At 38.9% G+C, this 22,003-nt stretch overlaps 1 pseudogene across 1 annotated transcript; it reads right to left on the bottom strand.

Annotated features, from left to right (window-relative positions):
* Positions 1–271: 271 nt before the first annotated feature.
* On the bottom strand, positions 272–21,102 carry LOC144629614 (uncharacterized; annotated as a pseudogene). Its single transcript, XR_013566405.1, has 2 exons — positions 21,054–21,102; positions 272–4,820 (listed from the first exon to the last, which is right to left on the bottom strand). The product of XR_013566405.1 is annotated as an uncharacterized LOC144629614 (transcript).
* Between the last annotated feature and the right edge of the window lie 901 nt (positions 21,103–22,003).

Here is a 22,003-nt window from a genome sequence, read left to right as displayed (position 1 = left end):
TAAAGCGGGTTAACGATGTACAAGAATTTGTCACTCGGGACACAGCAAAGTGTCCGTTGCCCGTATTTACGGGTGTCCGTAATAAGCGGGTTAATTTTTTTGAGCTTTTCGTCGAGACAAACGAAACTATCCGTAATATCGGGGTGTCCGTATTAAGGGGGTGTCCGTAAAGTGGGGTTCCACTGTAGTTTCAATATCTTCATTAAAATGAACTAACCAAGCAAACAAATTGCACAACTGATGAACGTTAAATTTGGTATCCATGTATGTTCGCATTCCTTTTCAGATAGGAAAGCACGAGGCACAAATACCCGCGAAAAAACGTACGACTGTTAAGCATGAGATACCGGAAGTGAGTGCCAGCTTCCACTCCAACACGCCCACGTTATAAACTTTTTATGACAAAATACAATCCGTCCCGCATTGGTTATGCCGTCTAAGGTGACTATCAACAATTTCTAAGTTGCGGCAACTTGCTGCGAAAAGACGATGTTCCCCTCCGTAAATCTTTTTCCTGATGACCAGTGCCTTCTCGTGACATTCTTTTGCTTCATTGTACTGTCCAAGATGAAGATAATCCGCTCCCAAGTTGTTATAACTTGATGCTACATGTGTATGTTCCTCGCCGTAAATCTTTTTGAAAATGACCAGTGCCTTTTTGTGATAATCTTTTCCATCATTGTACTGTCCGAGTTCAGAATAAACATTTCCCATGTTGTTATAACTTGTTGCTACGGCTGCATGTTCCTCGCCGTAAATCTTTTTGTAGATGACCAGTCCCTTCTTGTGGTATTCTTTTGCTTCATTGTACTGTCCGAGATCTTGATAAACATTTCCCAAGTTGTTATAACTTGTTGCTACGGCTGCATGTTCCTCGCCGTAAATCTCTTTTTTAATGAACAGTCCCTTCTCGTGATATTCTTTTGCTTCATTGTACTGTCCGAGATCTTGACAAACAACTCCCAAGTTGTTATAACCTGTTGCTACATCAGCACGTTTCTCGCCGTAAAGCTTTTTCCTGATGGCCAGTCCCTTTTCTTGGTATTCTTTTGCTTCATTGTACTGTCCGAGAACACGATAAACAAGACCCAAGTTGTTATAACTTGTTGCCCAACTACATGTTCCTCGCGGTGAATCTTTTTTATGGATGACCAGCTCCTTCTCGTGGTATTCTTTTGCTTTTTTGTACTGTTTGAGATCATAACAAACAACTCCCAAGTTGTTATAACTTGCTGCTACATCAGCATCTTCCTCGCCGTGAATCTTTTTCTGGATGACCAGTCTCCTCTCGAAGCATTCTTTTGCTTCACCGTACTGTCCGAGATCATAACAAACAACTCCCAAGCTGTTATAACTTGCTGCTACATCTGTATGTTCCTCGCCGTGAATCTTTTTCCTGATGGCCAGTGCCTTCTTGTTGTATTGTTTTGCTTGATTGTAATGTCCGAGATGTCGATAAATAGGTCCCAAGTTGTTATAACTTGCTGCTACATCAGCATGTTCCTCGCCGTGAATCTTTTTCCTGATGACCAGTCCCCTCTCGAAGCATTCTTTTGCTTCATTGTACTGTCAGAGATCATAACAAACAACTCCCAAGCTGTTATAACTTGCTGCTACATCTGTATGTTCCTCGCCGTGAATCTTTTTCCTTATGGCAAGTGCCTTCTCGTGGTATTCTTTTGCTTCATCGTACTGTCCGAGATCATAACAAACAACTCCCAAGTTTTTATAACTTGCTGCTACATCTGTATGTTCCTCGCCGTGAATCTTGTTCCTGATGGCTAGTGCCTTCTTGTATTGTTTTGCTAGGTCTTCCAAGTTGTTATAATTTGCTGCTACATCAGCATGTTCCTCGCCGTAAATCTTTTTCCTGATGGTCAGTGCCTTCTCGTGATATTCTTTTGCTTCATTGTACTGTCCGAGATTACGATAAACAAGTCCCAAGTTGTTATAACTTGTTGCTACATCTGCATGTTCCTCGCCGTGAATCTTTTTACAGATGATCAGTTCTTTCTCGTAGTGTTCTTTTGCTTCATTGTACTGTCCGACATTACGATAAACAAGTCCCAAGTTGTTATAACTTGCTGCTACATCTACATGTTCCTCACCGTAAATCTTTTTCCTGATGCCCAATGCCATGCTGTGGTATTCTTTTGCTTTATTGTAGGATCTGACAGCACGATAAACAAGTCCCAAGTTGTTATAACTTGTTGCTACATTAGCATGTTCCTCGCCGTAAATCTTTTTGCAGATAATCAGGTCCTTCTCATAGTATCCTTTTGCTTCACTGTACTGTCCGAGATCATGATAAACAAGTCCCAAGTTGTTATAACTTGTTGCTACATCTGCGTGTTTCTCGCCGTAAATCTTTTTCCTGATGGCCAGTGCCTTCTCGTGGTATTTTTTTGCTTCATCGTACTGTTTGAGATCACAATAAACAAGTCCCAAGTGGTTGTAACTTGATGCTACATCTCCATGTTTCTCGCCGTAAATCTCTTTCCTGATGACCAGTCCCTTTTCCAGGTATTTTTTTGCTTCATTGTACTCACAGAGATCATAATAAACGGCTCCCAAGAAGTTATAACTCTGTGCTACATCTGAATGTTTTTCGCCGTAAATCCTTTTCCTGATGATCAGCGCCTTCTCGTGGGATGACATTGAGAATTTATACTGGCATGACATTGATAGTGCTCTTCCGTGCACTTCAAAGGTATCTGCTTTTAATTTTTCACCCTCTTTTGTGCTACTCACGTATTGAACAAAATCACAGGCTGATTTAGAAAATAGATTTGAGTTTGATGGATTGCTGAGGTCACAAAACACAGAAGCAGTAGAGCAAAGCCACGAAACAACCTTTTCAGGAGTTATAAAAGGTGCTAACTCATTCACCAAAACATCTTTCGCAGCAAAAGCATTAGAAAGAATTTCATGTAATGCTTTGCAATGAGTCATAGTTCTACGTAGCATTATGCAAACGTGTCCACTTTCATTCAAACGATTGTACACAGATTCAGTAAGGGAGTGAAAAACATCAATTGCCACAGATATACACTCAAATTTCTCTTTGAACTCAACATGCAGAGGTGAAATTTTCTTGAGTGCTCTATGAATAACGTTATGCACCCTTAAATAGTCGATTATCCCATCTTCGCTGTACAAACAAGTGATCAATGAGGATTTTAAAAGCTTTGCTTTGATTAACTCTTCTGTCTGTCCTGAAGTGCGTTTTTTGACAAAGTTAACGGCTGCATCAATTGGGAGAGATTCCGAAGCACATAGTGAAAGAAAGAAAAATACCTGACGAAGAACTTCATCGCTTTCCAAAGCACTCTTTATTGCCAATGTAATTGCAATAGTCATTGTTTTTGAATACGCTGGATTCCCTTTAGCAAGAGGTTCTTCAGTTGCTTCATGTTCTCCACGAGCAAACGTCTCCAGGTAGTTTATCCAACTGTAATTTGGAGAACCTATACTCACAACAGTTTGTACGTAAAATGCACCGGTTGCTAAGGCAAGTGGTTGATACCCGAGAACCTCAGCAACAGTTTGAACTTGGTCGTCATTTGAAATTTGCGCTATTCGTTTCAATAGCTTCACTGCGTCCTCCGGCTGCATTCCTGCACTAAGAGACTCGTGGTAAGTATGAGCCGCATAAGTAGGAATTGCAATGCTGTCTTGAGTTGTAATCAGCACCTGACCGTGACCCCATTCTTCACTGGCAGTCTGAGGCAGATAGCTACGAACCAGGGACAGGTCAACAACGTTATCAGCAATTATTAACCACTCTGAGAACTGTTTAGTCTTTGGCAGGGTTAAACAACGGAGATGCTGGACTATTTCCTTGGGGCTGTTTACTTTTGAGGTCGTAAGGTTAGTTAAACTGTATTCTGTAATTCCTAACTGTTTAGCCAGACTGATATACGAGTCTGCTAGCGTTTCAAGGGTTTCTGCATTCAGGGTTGCAACAAATGTTAAGCCTTTGCTATCGCTTAACCTTGTTGTAAATAGCTCTTGTCCAATTTCACGAGCAATTTGAGTTTTGCCATACCCAGGATTTCCAGATAAATAAATGGTACTGACTGCTCCATTACTTCCATCTTGAAGCTCTTGCATTTTTGACATAATCCTTTTGACGTCATTTGAACGTTTGATGATTTCGTGAGATGGTTTAAATGAGAGATTACAGAAAGACTCCACTTTGGAATTAATCTCTTGCGTAAGACATTCAACCTGCTCTTTTGCGACTTGTAAATCACATTTCGTATTTGTTAACTCTACTAGGAGATTTGCAGCCTGAAACTTTAAATTGTTAACTTCAACCGTGGGAAAGCTCGTCTGGTTTTTAACCTCATCGATATCATTGACTGGAAGACTCAAAGAGTTAAACGCAAGCAACACTATTGCAACATAATTCTTGAACTCAGCATCTGTAAGTTCGGCCTCACTGATATGAGCAACGTCATTTCGGACCTGACGAAGATCATCGACTTCTTTCCTGATTGCTGCATAAAGGATTGTGCCAATGTTATCTGAGAACAGGATCGCGAAGAACAAACAACTACAGTCCCACTCTGTCGTATTTCCATTCTGTATTGTCGCTAGATATCTTGCGTTCTTCGAACGGCTTCTTCGAGATTCGTTGTTGTAAAAGTCTAAACCATTCTTTGGTGTGTCTTTCCATTCTCCAAGGGTTGTTTTGTAACGAAAATCCCATTCTTGTTTGAAGAGTTTTCGTAGACCTTCGGGCACCAAGTTAAAGGCGATGTAACAAATTCGAAAATAGTTTAATTGTTCTGATGAGTACTCCATTCCTTAAAACCCTACAGTGAAAATCATCAGGCGTTGGCAAGTTTGTTTAACAAAACAAAAAGATCCGCTGATGTCCGTGGGGGCATAATCTGCGGTAGTAAAGTTTGTGTTCGTTTGGTTTTTGGCGGTGGCGTGTAAGCCGTACAAAGGTAATTTTGATGCCACCAACCCCACCACGTAAAAATGCGCGGCTGGAACTCTTTGAATTTGTCTTTCATTTTCTTGGCTCATTATTATAACTGTAATAATAAAAAGACCCTACTCATATATTAGACTGTTCGCAGTCCTCTATTTTCCCGTGTTTGTCGTGAGACATCGCTGTGTTCGACTTTTCGTCATCTTGTTTTTTCATAACCAAGCGCAACCTGGGGAGAGAGCAAAATGCCCGTGGGGAGGGGGCCTGGCGCGGACTGGTCCATTTTCCTTCGTCACAGGTATAGAGGACTGTAAACAGTTTACTCATAGAGCTGCCGGAATTGCGTGACTTGTTTTCAGTGCACTTGGATCGTGAAAAATAGGACTTCACGCAAACGTCTGTACGAAGTGCATGGCACATTTGACTCTAGCATAAATTTCAGACATCCCTCTCTGGCCGCCTACTCCCAAGAAGGGACGTCTGAAAAAATCCGGCCCTAATGCCGTCTGGTGACGTCACTACACTTTGGTTTAATTCATGCGGAAAAGTTTCTGTCGAGGCCATGACTTTGTGTAAGAAAAATCGCTTCAATAAAGGATTACAGGGTAAAGAATTGTTTTTATAGTAAACTGTAGAAAAGTTGAGACTAATGGATAAGATTTTCATCGACTGCAGGCTATATTATTTACGGAACCGATTTAATCTGTACTGATTTGCTTTATCTAGCGATAAAAATATATTATGTTACGCAGCGGACAAATACAACACACTTGTGAATACTTAAATGAATCAATTTAGACGGTTTCAGAGGCATCAAGAAACGGAATTCAATACAAGAATATCCTACTTGACCGTGGACATTAAGTTCAGAAATGCTCGTCGAGGCTGCAGGACATAGGCGTCGAGCGGCTTTGTTGACAAAACAAGAACACGTATAAATTTGGCTAAACACTGCATGCCGGGGAATCATTTTTTTTTTATCCAAAAAAAAAAAATTACCCGCCTGACAGCTGGTCATTGGTGGCATAGTGGGGATGATTCCCACTTAGTAAACCGTGGACCCGGGTTCGATTCTTTTTGGTGTCAACTTTTTTTAACTTAAAAAAGGTAAAGCGTGATGTTTATTTCATGTATGAAAAAATAAGTATCACATGGTCAGAAGCAATGCTTGGTAATGCTTTCCTGCATGTCGAAGCGACGAATGCCTGTACTGTCGTAAATTGTAATAACGTCGTGAATTGTAATACCTGTCGTAAATTGTAATAACAGTTGTCGTGAATTGTAATAGCTGTCGTAAATTGTAATAACAGTTGTCGTGAATTGTAACTATCGCAAATTGTAATAACACATTGCCGTAATTTGTAATACTCCGAGCTGTCGTAAATTGTAATAGCACATTGTCGTGTTTTGTAATAAGCAATATTATCACACTCTATTCTTAACTTCAGATCTAGAACAGTTTCTAAGGGTAACCTGGCAGGCCATTTTTAATCGTTTGGTAATGCTTAATGGTGAATTTGTTGGAACGAGTAAAACTACATTGAAAAAATAATATTTCGCGCTCGTAACTAGTGCAAGTCCAAGAAGGACCCCCCTAAACTCTGGCGACGTACAGCGAAGAGAATGAGCGAGAGGTTCCGGTAATTTTTTTTTCTAAAAATGTGCATTATTTTGATAAAAGAAAGAAAATACAAAACAAAATTCAGGTTCACAGCTAGTTTTTTTCTAAATAAAAGGGTAGAAATAGTACCTTGTTACTTAATTGCATTGCCCAGCCCCTCACTCTCAGGAAGGTTGGCACGGAGTGTGAAAGGTTAACCTCGCTGTTTCTTAGTTTTTACCTTTTTAACATTTTTTTTTTGTTATCTGGCTTCAACCTTTCTCCGCCGATAATATTATAAAAAGGGATATTCACCGGACAATTCTTTCAGCCAATATAAAATAAAAAAGCCATCCAAACAAAATTATTTAATTGAACATCACTGTGAAAATAGGAGGAGTTCGGAATTTCAGTGGGTGGTCTGATACCACAGCATCATTGCCGTGGAGCCTGAAAACAACAAGAACTGGTCACAAAATCAATATGACGGCAATGAATATTGAGGAAGACAAGGTCGATGTGGTTGTAAAAATCAAACGAAGACACGGAGAAAAGAAAGAAGAACCGCCATTACTACTATTGAGTGTTAAGAAATGCCGTTAATCTGTTGTGTTTGACTACGTCATTATCTTCCTCGTAGCTCGTTTTACTTTTTTTAACGTGAAAATTTAAGTCGGTCAGACGACATCGAAGGGAAATAAAAGGTGGAGTAGCTCATCGCTTAAAAGACAAGCTGAATATCATGAAAATATGTTTAGACCCTTTTTCCCTCACAAAAATGAAGACCAATAACTTGTTAAAAACCGACTAGAGGAATAACAAATGTAACTTCACGTTTCCTCACAACGTGCTTTGCTGCAAATTTGTCGCAGTTCTGGTGAGTAGTTGGTTAATAATGTTGAATAAACCTCATACGATACCAAGCAGGAAAATAAATTTACACCACGAAATCTTTAACTGTTTTTCCTTATAGAAAACGAAAACCACATTTCTGTATGATTGCTAATTGATTTGAAAGGATTATTACAAAACACGACAAGGTGTTATTACAATTTACGACAGCTCGGAGTATTACAAAATACGGCAATGTGTTATTACAATTTGCGATAGGTGCGTTATTACATATCACGACAATTGTTATTACAATTTACGACAGCTATTACAATTCACGTCAATTGTTATTACAATTTACGACAGGTATTACAATTCACGACGTTTATTACAATTCACGACAGTACAAATGCCGCCAACTTAAAACCTACCGGTTTACTTTTACTATTCTGCATCAGTAGGTAAACTAATCAAAGGCCCTTTGGGCTGTCTCGTGTCACTCTCTTTTCAATATGTGTAATTTGCGATTTCAATGTTAAACCACGAGGTATAGCCTCGTTTTGGTGCTAAGCTTGTTTTCGTTCTATAAATTCATAAAATGATTGTTCGCTTATAATTCTTTTTGATGTATTGATGTCTTGTTTCTTTTTTTTGTAAAGTTCTCAGGCTCAAAGGCTAGTTTTCTACCAGGTAGTTTTGTTTCGTCTTAAAGTCAACTTGACAGTTTCAATTCGCTAAGGGTGCAGAGGATTATAAAGAAGGGGCATTCCAAATTACCTTATTCTTACTAATTTTCGCGCGTACTTAATTTCGCGAAATTTCGAGAGCCGAATTTCGCGAGTTTTAATTTTCGCGATTGCAAAAAAAAATTAAGGCAAAAGTGTATTAAATTTTGCGATTTTGTCAGTGTTTTATGGCTCAGTCGTCAAAGACTAAGAAACTACTAGACATATACAAAGATCTGGTTCAATGTAACTACAAGGAGTCTCGGCAAACGGAAACTTTGGTGACTGTACTAAAGAGTAAACCACTGAATGGTCACACGACACATGCGTACAGGTCTTGGCCGGGCCGTGGAGATGTGTCGTGTGACCATTGCATTCAGTGGTTTATTTTTGTACTAAAGAGGTTTTGGCCGATTTACAAATTGAAGAAAACAATAATCAGATGAAGGGTGCTAGTCGAAAACAAGACGGAAATGTATTTTCCAGGATAAATAGCTGCAGTTTCAAACATTTAAAATTTTTACTGTTTTGATATAATATGTTATTAATTTTCGCGTGCTTAAATTTCGCGCAACGTTTTTTTCGCGCGTATTAAATTTCGCGATTATTTTGAAATCGCGAAAATAAGTAAGAATAAGGTAGGAAGAATGTGGTATATATATATATATATGCTGAAAAGTTAACAGATCAATTTAAGAATTGACTTTGATCAGTAGTAAAGAGTATTCTGGTCTCGAATTGTCACTATTCGTTATCGTCGCTATTCAGGACTATTCGTCACTATTCGCAACTCTTCGTTAGTGTTTGAAACTATTTGTCATTATTTGGTACTATTCGTCACTATCCAACTACTATTCGATACTATTGGCCATTATTCACGACTTATCACATACTATTCGCGACTATTCGGGAGTATTCGTACTATTCGCGACTATTCGCTATTCGGTTTTTCCAGACATCTATTTAGATCAAGCCGCCATTCAACACAGGAGAGGGGACTGCTCAGAAGCTTTTAAGCCCGAGAAGCGTGTACTCGACATCAGACTGAGGCTGTTTAGGGCAGGGGGTTACACAACATTTACTAGGCGACTACATCTCCGTTCTTGAGCCCAAGAAGCATATCAGACGGAAACTGTTTGGTGAAGAACATTCAGAGACTGCTGACAGTTATCTTTCAGTGGGGGCTACACAACATCCAGTTGGGGACTACAACTCCGCTCCCGAGTCCAAGAAGGGTGCACTTGAAATAAGACGGAAACTGTTTGGTGAGCATCCATTGACCACTAACAACAACCATGAAGTGAGGGTTACACAACATTCACTAGGAGACTACACCTCTGCTCTCTACGTCACCTTACGCCGACCGTTTTGTGCTGTTTTCGATTTCTTTTGCGATTCATTGCCCGCTTTTAACGATCAAAGAACAATATTAGAAAATAGAGTACTGTCGAACCCCTATTAAGCGGCCACCCATTAAGCGGCCACCTCCTGTTTAGCGGCCAGTTACTAAAGTCCCGAAACTACTGTCAGTAAAATACTGTCAATAAAACTCCTCTTAAGCGGCCAACCCTATTAAGCGGCCGCGGCCACCTTTTTGCCGTCCCGATGAGCGTTTTTCTATTGCTTTTGCCCCAATTTAGCGGCCAGTAAGAATGTAATTTACGATGTTTGGTTTTGTTTTCAACAAAAATGAAAGTGACGGCTGATAAAATCATTCAAACACAGGTTTATTGTCGTCTTCATGTGATTCCGTTATTCCTTTTCATGCTATATTGTATTGAAGAAACGTAACCTTTTTATAATGTCTTAATAAGCGGCCAACCCCTATTATATTAAGCGGCCAGTTGCCATTTCCCCGAGGATGGCCGCTTAATAGAGGTTCTACTGTATTTCATACATGTTTTTTGTGACGAAAACGCTGAAAATGGAAATGCCGGTATGTTTGTAACGAACGTTTTACACATACATTCCCAAGGTAAATACAAGGTAAACTCACGCGGGAATACGTTACCGAGGTGTTTGCGGTCACACACTTAACACTTTACCAAGGTCAATCTTTCATACTGTTTTCGGCGCGAAATGCGAAAGTGGATAATTCGAGGGTGCTTGCTAGCATCATCTCGCATTTATTATTCATACTGTTTCAACAGTCCTCTACTGCTTTGTTATGTCAGTGTTTCAGACACCGAAGAATTAGAAAGCGAAGACTCCGTTTATAAATCGAAATACATATAAGAAAATGCACTATAGATCTTCCTTGACTTACGCCAAATTTCCAAAAAAAAGCTTATACTTATAAATCAGCAAGCCATTTAGCTTTCCACATTTTAAGAAAGACCACGTTTTTGCTGCCTTGAACACGCAAAGGAGTGTAGCTAATTGTCGAGGGTCGAGAATCGACAGAGTCGAGCGTAAAATGTCGAGAGTCGAGGGTAACATGTCGAGGGTCGAGGGTAACTTAAAAAAAAATATAAAAAAAAAATTATAAAAATAAGAATATAGAAATAACTAATGAAATGAAGACAGAATTTTCTTTCGCCAGTTTTTCTCTTTTTCAGTAAAGCGTTGCGTGACACGCCGGGCCAAATGACGTCCCGCTACCAACAGCGCTCTCTGTACTGTCACGCAAACGTGGTATGGGTATAAAAGAATTGATTGATAAACTCTTATCAGTGGAGTGCCCGGAAACATGCACGCTAACTTTCATTTTTCGGTATTCACGCTTATTATTACCATTTAGGACTGTAGAACATTTTCAATTCTCACCAATCAAACAAACTAAATGTAAAACCAACGGAATGAATTTACGTTTGGTGGCAAACTAATGAACAGGAGATGGCATTTCTGATCTTTTACATATTATCTCCCGAAATTATCGGAAAGGTATGGCTATAATGAAAAATCTTCAATGATCTTCATTGCCTTGCTGTGTGTTCATTACATGCCCAAGATAATAAAATAACATTGGATACAGGCAAACAGTTGTCTCTGGTTTATTTGGTATTTTTGGAAGCTGTGCAATACTGGACCTCCAGCTCTAAAGCAGGGTGTAACCGTAGTCATTTGAGCGTATGGGGGCAATTAACAGAGACAGGCCAAACACGACGCCCATTGGTCGAGATTTGTATTGTAGACTTTCAAAGTTTTGCTCTAACGAGTATATCCTTTAGCGACTTCCTTTTCTGTACGAAAGGACGGGAGGGTCTCAGTACAGAGAGCGCTGTTGGTAGTCACCTCTTAAAAACCCAAGAATACAAGTAGCGGGACGTCATTTAGCCGTCTCACGCAACGCTTTACTGAAAAAAAAGAAAAGCTGGCGAAAGAAAATTCTTCAATTATTTTATTATCTTGGGCATGTAATCTGAACACACAGCAAGGCAATGAAGATCATTGAAGGTTTTCCTTTATGGCCATACCTTTCCGATAATTTCGGGAGACAATATGTAAAAGAAATGTCATCTCCTGTTCATTAGTTTGTCACCAAACTTCAATTCATTCCATTGGTTTTACATTTAGTTTGTTTGATTGGTGAGAATTGAAAATGTTCTACAGTCCAAATGGTAATAATAAGCGTGAATACCGAACGAGTGCTCCAATCGGAGAGTGTAGTGTTTGAAATACATGTAGCAACTAAGATTGACACCTGTATTAAGCCGAAGCAGTTACCTTTTGACCATAAATAAATGCAACACAACATTGTCCTCCCTTGGACACGACGATAAGTTAATTTTACTGGCTTATCGCATTGCATTACTGTTGATGACAATTTAAATCGTGGTTTTTTCGCAATGTAGTGATTTCAGTTTAATTTTCGTTATAATCACAATATGCGAAATTTTCGCTTATTTCCCTCCTCCAACCATTTGACTGCTTATTTCTCTGCAGTTGAATAACAATAGTTGACAAACCAGTATAAAGTGGACTTGGAAATTTTCGGCCATTAAACTCTTCCAACTGACGAAGCCAAACCTATATAACCGTTAGTTAGTTCACAGTGAAGCCACAATTTCCACGTTAAAAAACAGAAAACCGCGGTAAACGTTTTCTTTTTTCAACAGATGGAATCAGCAGTGAAAGTATTGTTTATTGCACTGCGAAGATTTTACACGGCACTTTCTCAACGAAAGTTTCATTCATGGAAGGAAATACTTGGGAGATGTACAATTTGCGTGACGGATTGTTGATGTCCGGAATAGGTCGCGGCCGGTCATGTTGCTTTAAATATTAATTTGGAAACATTCACTTTTATGTTTGACAAATCAAAGAAACTTTACTTGCCAACTCGCTTTTTGACATGTTTTTGCTGTTTCTTTTCCGGCAAAAGACAAGAAATTCTTGCAGTTCGTACCTGGAAACGCGAGGATTTAAATCTTGCATATTAATAATTACATACGATCTTTTGAAAGTAGCCTGCGCCGTATATCGAGGATTTGGTGACACGTCCGGCTGCAACAACGCAGGCTATTTGAAAGCCGATCTTTTGAAATGAGTGGAATGCTTGTTCCACTTCAGTGCGCAATTGTTTACAGCTAGCGTTATCTCCGTAGCACTTTTCACCTCACAAACAAACTACAGCATGAGTGTAGTTCAAACACTACACTAAAAATGAAAGTTAGCGTGCATGTTTCCGGGCACTCCACTGATAAGAGTTTATCAATCATTTTTTTTTAGTTGACCTCCGGAAATCTAAACCTCGCGCCATCATATATTTAATTTCAAATTTCTCTGTTTATTTTATTTGCTTATCTTTGAGTTTCCCTCGCGATCGGTCATTTTATCTTGGGGTACTTGAAAAACCTACCTCGGTAACTTCATGGATAGTATCCATGGTAACTTTCATGGGCAATTCTTTTGTTTTGTTTTTTATGTATCCAAGGAAAAACACCTCGGTAAATTTACCTTGGGAAATGTCGGTCACACACGATTTGTGAGTTTCCCGAAGTAAAGAGCCCTTTTACTACGGTAAAAGGACGATGCGTAATCGCATCTGTATAAGTTTGACACACTACACTAAGCTATTCTTTTCTTGAAACGCTACACTGCTACACAATGTTCATGGCAAAGCCACTGCCCGGCTACTTTTCGAACAGAAATCAAGTTAGAACACAAAGCACATGAAAGCAAACTACTCTCTGGCAGTTAGAAAGGACTAATGCAAAGTATAAACGAAAGAGATAACTTATATTTGACGAGTTCTATTAGGTAGACAGAAATTCTTACATTCGATGTAAACAACTGACAAGACACCGTTTGACCTTGTATCGTATATCAACTTTTGTTGAACAATCATTCAACACCGCATTTGTCAGCCTCTTTTATTTGTTAATTTTTTGAAAAATTTCCTTAAAAGTAGTAGCTTAGTAAAAATTACTTCAGATGCGAACAGGTCTAATTTCAACTTTTAAAAAACAGTTAAAAAGTAGCCTACTTTGTAGCCGTGGCAACGTATCGTGTTCAAAAGAACCGAAGTGCACTTCCAAAACAATTATTCGCCTCAGGCTCAGTTAATCACGGCGAATATAACTTCCGCGCTATCAAAACAATCTCAGGAAATCGAATGTCAATCAAATGCGTTATCAGAACACGCAAGACTTGTATGACACGCTCATTTCTTTTTGTAAAAAGAAAATTCACACAATCACAAATCACGCATTTTGTTCCGAAGCGATAACTTAAATCGACGGTTTGCAAGAGGAGCAAATTCAGATCAGCCAATGAACGGCGGCCAACATTGGCCATTTCCATTGAAAAGCGCCACATTTTATAATCCAGCTGAACTGCGAAGCCTGCCAGCAGGTCCAGAGCGTGCACAGGATCCAATTCGCTTGCAATCACTAATTCTACTGGCAAGAAGCACGCCATCGCTGCCATCGCCTCAGTCTTCAGTTGCAAGTGATGTCGAAGTACTTGCTACGGCAAACACAAAACGAAAAAACCTCGCGTTAAGTCTGCTGATAGGACTGAGAAAGAAACGTACGAACTTCTTGAAGCGTGGGCCCCCAAATTCAGTAAGCTGTAGGAAGTTTCACAAAGAGAAAAAAAATCAAAATCTGGGACGATATCTATTCTTTGTATAAAGAAAGGTGTCCAGAAAGCCAGAGAATGCTACAGCAGGTGAAGAATCTAGAGTACGAGTTCAAGCAGTTCAAGCAGCGATCTCGCTCGACTGGAGAAGATGGAATTCAGAAAATTAAAGAAGGCTTCCCTATTTCGACATCTTTGTTGAGGTGATGGGACACCGCGACATCATCGATCCCTCTAAAATGGCCGATTCCTATGGCCGATTATTAAAATGGCAATGAGTTCTACCTTTATACCTCAGAGCCGAGTGTAAACGAGGGTTCGCAAATCGAAAGTGTAAATGTTTCTCTCGATGAATCAGAACCGCCTGAGAAAAGAAAGGCAAAAAGTACGACTCCAGACTGGCAGAGTTCTTTTATTGAAATGTGGGAAAAAAGTATGGAACAGCACAACGCAAGATTTGAACGATCGGCTGAAATGTTACGTGGTGCCCAGAGCAAACAAATGGAACAAAAAAATGCCACAGTTGACATTTTTTCGACTTTTTTTGCTTGTTTACAAGCAAAAAGTAGGAGAATAGCGTTTACTGGGTAAAATCTGAACCGGAAGGGATCGCATACTCTCAAGGGACTGTTTTAATTTCTCAAGGGAATACTTTCCGCTGTGGGTGATCAAAGCGCGTGACTTGTAAAGTGTCACTCTATAGTTGTGCTTCAGCACTTCCGTTCTTGTAGAAAAAACGTGACTTGTCAAATTTACAAACGTTATATAACAATCAAAAACGTGAGTAGCCCAAATCTTACGTCACATAACCAATTAAGAATGTAAGGGGTTCAGCGCTCGAAGGCAGCGAAGTTTAAAACGATTAAGAACGCAATTTGTCATGGTACAAGTCTTTAGGCGCTAATATTAATTTAACCTAAAACGATTAACGACGCAAATTTGTACTCGTACAAGTCTTTCACACACTAAAACGTTGCTAATAGTTAACCAAAGGGAACTCATTTCGTGACAATTGATTATTTCTGCTGAGTTGCACAATTTAGAATTGCAACATCATCTAGCGAAGCGCACTATTACCTGATTACTAAAAATAGATTTCGCCGTATGATACCCCCCGCGTGAGTCGGACAACAATTTTAGTTTCGGCAAAGGCTTTGTATGGAGAAGACGCATTCTTGACAAAAAAAAAGGGCGAGAAAGGCACAATTTGAGGCCGAGATTCTCGAAAGGCTCGAAAAATGATAGATTTCAAACATTTTTGCTTTAGTAAGTGAAAAACAGATTGAAGGTATCCAAAAAATGGCCCAAAATTGAATTTATTAGTCGACGATCAGGCAATGACACCTTGATTCCCACTGCAAAATTATTCAGGCTGCCGAGCGGCGGATAGCGAATTACTATCGAATTATATAATTGCGAAGGATAGCACTTGTAAGTTCGCTTCATTTAGGCCCCGGAAAGATCGTCGGTTGCAAGAAATTCAGAATTCTTCCCGAATTTGACGGCACTGATCGCCGGCCATCCGATCTCATTTCGACACATGATAGAAAGAGGGCGAAAATATTATGCTATTCAAACGCCTTTCTAATGGAATTGACGGCAGGGTTTGATTTTAATAATTTAAATTTATCCCCATTACTATTACAGACTGCAGCTACAGCTGCCGAGCTCGATCAGTCTATATTAAATACGCGACAATTGTGTAACGAAATTGACCTCTTTAAATATTCGGGTCAGGCAAGGAGACCGATCGGACGAGCGTTTCTTTGTGTAATTTTGTGGTGGCATAAATCTGAGGTTAGCTCTGTTGTGTTGCAAAATGTGCCACTAAGAACAGTGTAAACGTTTTTCATTTCTTATAAAAATAAATGTTTTCTTTCAGCAAATCCCGGCAGCAAATCGGGCCTTTATAATCCATTCAATAACTGAGAGTAAAACATTTTACACATTTATTGAATAATCGCTCTGTTTGACAAACCTTTTGTTTCAAACCACGGTTTAAGCTTTCTACGTTGCACAGGTAAGGCTTTCTCTCGAATTCCGAGCCAATCAGGCCATGGTTTTGTGCCTGGGTTTTGTGAAACAATCGTTAAAAATGCCTCCGAAGTGCCCGCCAACCATACATTGTTCTTACAGAGAGCGGTTTGTTTATCCGAATTTTGTCTGACTCACACCGGGGGTCAAATTCTGTGACGTCATTAGTGCGCTTCGCTAATTGCAACATCATTAAATGTGTTAAGTGATATTTACAAGTGTGAAATTACTTCCAGTGGAAGCAGTATAAAACGCTAAACGTTTCTTCTGTTCAGAAGTTAATGCATCGCCATTAGAAAAATAAACAGCAACGGTTTTACTGGAAATGTAGTCGTTAGAAATGGCATGCGTAGCCGTAAGGTAAAGAATAACGCGAGGAGAAGCGGCTTTTGGTAATATTCAAACGAAAATTTACTTCTCAATGTGGGGTTAAGATTGCGTGACGAGACAAAAGGTAACTCTGTCGTGCGTAACCTAACCTGCGATCAGGCGTTATTTTTCTCTCTCAACGGAAAAATGAGCCTTCCCTGAGCCTTCCCTCCGCCTTTTTAACCAAGCCAAAGTATATGAGTCGCAAAGCACTCAGCCGTCGCGACTGACAAATACAGCATTTCCTTCGCGAAAATAAAAAAAAAATGCTTGAACTGAAAGACGTTTGAATTCTTCCATGATATGTTCGAACAACAATGCCCAGCATAAACCTTCTACTCATACTAACTTCATGCAAAAAAAAGTCGATATCTCGAAGAGATCTTTGATTAAGATTTAGCATCAAAATAATTGTCTTTATCTTATCGTTTATCTTCTGTTATTGAATCGTTGTTATCGTTGTCACCCCTTTTAATACATATGTTGTGCAAAACTCACGTAGCAATCATAGTCTATTTTAGGATGCTCGTTTTTTGTTCAACCTTTTTCAACGCAATTCTCCAGCGTACTTTCAACATGCCAAATGCTACAGATCGTAGCTCACCGAAGTTTAGGTTTAACTTTCTCTGCTCCTGAGTCAGGCGTCCTCTGTCCGGGTAGGGTTTCACTAGCTCATGTCGCCAGCTAAAAGGGGCCTTATTTCTGTTCCATTTATATTGCCTGTTGGACCACTAATAATTTGCTCGTTTGCTACAAGTTCAGAAAAAAACGTCATATCTTCTGCCTGCATTGTGTGTCGTTTATTAACAGAAAAGGTCAACGCTTAATATCATCGTGGGAGTGCAGCGATCAGAAGACCCGAAGAGGACTGTGAACTAACTACAGCAATAAACGTAAAAAAGAAAAAAAAAATTAAGAACAGTAAAGCGTGCCTGTATTTTTACATTATAAGCCTTTTACAATAAATACTCCTAATCCTAATCTACAGTTTGATAAACCAGCGCGTTAGTTGCGACCTTTGTTAAGAAACATTATCTGTTCTTTGATACGAAATTCCGGCGGCCTCAGATCACAAAGCAAATGTTGACATGGCGGGAAAATTCCGCGGCCTCACAAAGCAAATGTTGACATGGCGGGAAAAATGTTGACATGGCGGGAAAATTCGGCGGCCTCAGAAAGCAAACACGCATGGAATGCACCTTTCTCCCTGTAGAATTATCTCGTGTCGTCATGACAACGTCATGCGACACGAGACAAAAAGGTAATAAACTTAAGGTAAATGACTAGTAACTTCATTTCTGGGAAGGTGAACTCTTTCGAACTCTTTGCAAACGTTTTCAAATGACAATCCTCGCCCGTTAAATAACTTCACATAATTATGCAAATAATTTGTAAATCAACCAATCAAAATCACTACCCGGTTTTCGGGTAGTGACGTCACCAGACGGCATTAGGGCCGGATTTTTTTAGACGACCCTTCTCGGGAGTAGGCGACCAGAGAGGGATGTCTGAAATTCAGGCTTATTTGACTCCAGCAAAAGACAGATTTAAAGGCGACAAACCAATTTATTTTTGAGCGTGGTGGGTGTTTCTCCTTAATTTTTTAAAGATTTTTTTCTTTTACACACCGCCGACTTACCCTCGTGTTCTCTTTTAATTGCCATTCTTCACTTTGCTCACCAACAAACGAATCGATTGGACAGGCTAGACACCCGATTGGGCTCCAGGCAATCTAATATACCAATAGAGGTAAAGGGACTATGTCACGGCGATTTCGCAGATTTTTGGTCTTAACTGTTCTGAAATAATTGGTAGGCAACTTTACCTATGAAAAACATTATCTTTAAACATTTAACTGAAGATATATCCTTTAAAAATGGACCTATTTTTTTAAATTTCCTACGACACAAATATAAATTTTGGGTGTTCAAAAATCTGTTAAAATCCGTAACATAGTCTCCTTAATGTTCGCGGGCGTACCTTTTTGACCCGACTCAGGTGCATTTTAACCCGAGCCGCAGGCAAGGGCTAAAAATTAGCTCTGAGAAGGGCCAAAACGTATTTACACCCAAGAACACCAATTCTATTACTGTTACAATAATTTCAGAGGGCATTTAGAAATCAAACACAGAAAGCGATATCTTGAACACTGCCGTTGACAAAATTGGGCAGAAAACCGCTAAAGTACTCGGAAAATTTTTTTCTAAAAATAAATAGCAGAATTCTTTCGAAAGCAAAGAAATAGTCGTCATTTAGAAGTATTAATTTAATTGTGCTGTTAACTGAACTGGCAGTTTGGCTTTATGCCTGAGCTGAGCGAGTTTGGAAAAAAAAAACACAAACCAGGGGGCGGGGATAGAAACCAGGTCTGGGACCGCGTAGCAATGCTCTCACAACTTGCAACGCGCTCAATTTACGATGTAGTCAGCGGTTTTTGGACGATGATGCAACAGGCAATCTTTCCCCGCGAAATGAAAACTATGGCAGTCACGACTACCATGCTGTTGAATCACTTATTATAAAGGGGTTCAATTCTCTTAACTAAAAATCTAAAACCAGTGTGATTATCTGAAAATTTCGTCATCGTCGTGTAGTTATAAGAACGCAGAATTTTGTGATGCCGTGCTACTTTTTAGTGCTGAAATGCAAATGATTGTACCACGATTTTCAACTGACCCACATGGGGATTGTAAATGATCATGAGTTAAAACAAAAAACGATTAAGTCAACAAACAACCTCGAAACAATAGTGAAAGAACAATAGTTCCGTCCGGCGTAGGAAGATTCGATCGCCACGTTTTCATAACCATTTCCGTGATGGTTTTATTTCATAACAAACACCACATATTGACACCAAGAACCTTTCCGGAGACATTTTCGCTGCTTTAAAAACAAAACTTAGAAAACCTTTTTATTTTTTCACTACTATAAAAAATAATAATCAAACTCTCCCACTGGTCCCACGTTGTTATGGCCGCTGACTGCCGCCCCGATGATTGCTTTGCAAGTTGTGAGAGTATCGCTGAGATTTCATATAAGAGAATGTATGGGAAGTTGTCCCCCCCCCCCCCCTCCGCTTGAGACAAACTAACATTTACTTTGCCGCCTGGATTCTTCTCCGAGTTTCTGTAATTCCTCTTCATCTAACCTGTCAAGTTTAGCAGCAATTTTTTCGTCATAAAGCTCAAAACCAGTTTGCAGTCGAGGATGGAAGCGCCTCGACTCAAATTAAACGGAGCTTGGAGTGATGCCAGCCAGCAGGAAGGGCACGAAGAGTTGAGTGGTTTTCAGTTCTGGTTGGCTGGCTTCAATATTTTCTTATTTCTGATTGATCCACGGCAGCGGGCTAAAATGCACTGAGTTCATCATTTTAGCCTGCAAAGTGCGCTACAATGCTCCTTGAAATTATTATAAGTAGTGATTTTAGATTTGATAAGATACATCTAATACACACCTTAAAGGCCTACGTGAAGTCCATCTCGGCGGCTCACAGCTCTGTAAATATAGCAAAGGGAAATAAAGTTAAAATGTGCCAGTAAAGCGAATAGCAGACGGGAGCAAAATTAAATGGGTGAACTTATTGTTTAGAATTTCTCTGACGTTTACAATATACAAATCTGTTATTTGCTTTTCACTGCTTTACTTCCTTACCCCCCCCCCCAAAAAAAAAAAAAAAAAAAAATATATATATATATATATATATATATATATATATATATATATATATATATATATATATATATATATATACACTCGTTTTCAAAAAGGTTGACATATTATATATATATAAAATATATATATATATATCTTTTGTAATCGTGTCAAATATGACATAAGAACAATAGATTATATATATATATATATTTTTCAAATGTCAACCTTTTTGAAAACGAGTGTATATATATATATATATATATATATATATATATATATATATATATATATATATATATATATATAGAAGTGGGATTGTTCCTGATAGCGAAGTCAAAAGCTCTCATTAAGTTACCCAGAACAAATTTAAATCAAAGTATTCAAATTGTGGGAGTGAAGAGTTATATGATCTCTTCTTGGAACAATGGATGGCTTAACAACAACAACAACAAAACAAACAACAAAAAATAGGATAACTAGACATCTTTAATTACCTTCACAGGATTTAGTTCAGGTAAAATTGTTCCGTTACGCTATCTATGTGTGGAACGCTCATTAATTAATAGAGAGCGTTCGTTTCCGGTGTTTGCTTCAGCAGAATTGGAAACATTATTTTACATCATTCACCCGGCTAAATAAATGCGCAGTAGTCTGATATTTTTCCATAAAATATCTTGTACCTAACAGTGATCAAACCTTATTTCTTCTTAGAACAGCAATACAAAAGCAAGGAAGCAGGTCAGGAGAATTAAGGAAGTGATTACATAATTTTGATGTATTGACAACGGAGAAAGTTGTCCTAATTGTTACGATCAAAGTGAAACCATCCAGTTATACTTTGATAAACATAATTTTGAGTGTATAAACTTACTGAAACTCGCAATCCTGCCTTTGATTACTGAAGTTGATTAAACAGTGCTAGTAGATCTAGAAAGTAAGAAAATAGAATTAAAAACCTTAACAACAAGCAAATACAAGTGGCACTTGTTCACCAGATGTTGACATGTCACGTTTGTTCGGACTAAACTGCTATGCAAAATATTGTATTTCAGAACAGATCATTGCATTCCTTTTAACAAAAAAGCAGCAAACGGTATCAAACTAATTTTTTGGGCACTAGCACTTCATTTTTTGATTTATTAAACTGGGAATAACAAATTCTGATATTGATATTATTAAATTTGATACACACTCAGACGTTAATAATGTTGAAATCTATTACATGTTTCATCAGTGTATCGAAGTGTATTTATGAAGTTACTAACTTCTGTATTTGGAAACTGGACTTAATTAAAAAGTGCCACAAGCTGGGAACAAGACGGTAGAAGAAAAAAAAAACGTAATTAAAAACACTTTAGGTTACTGTAGACCTTCAGGGGTGTCTTCCGGAAAATCGTTCATACGCGCGTTTCTTTTTAGCGGAGCTCCTAAGCGTAGCACCAAAACCATGAAAGAAGGAACACTATCGAAATGAGTTTTCATGGTCAACATGGATAGCGGCATGGTTCGCGGGCGCGTACGTACGGCGTACGGAGTCGCGCAACATGGCGGCAATAGTTTGATGGTAGAAAGAAGAAGGCCGTATAAAGGCGGCCTTTAAAATTTAAAGAGGTTTGAAAAGAAAAACAAGAAGCAATGAAACAAAACGTGGCTGAAAATTACGTGTAGAAACTGTAATCGACCGCCAAAAAAGTGGACATTGAGAGCCATAATCGATCGACGACTTTCGTGTCGATCTGTAAAACCACCATCGTACATGAAGGAGCATTCGAAAGCTAAATCGGGTTGATATAGTAAACAAACCATTTTATTGCTACGGGG

The sequence above is a fragment of the Oculina patagonica genome, chromosome 11, assembly GCF_052425735.1.
Source record: "Oculina patagonica isolate OP01 chromosome 11, crgOcupat, whole genome shotgun sequence".
NCBI lineage: Eukaryota > Metazoa > Cnidaria > Anthozoa > Scleractinia > Oculinidae > Oculina > Oculina patagonica.
The sequence above is the reverse complement of the archived record's forward strand: the minus strand, read 5'-3'. Positions and strand labels throughout refer to the sequence as shown.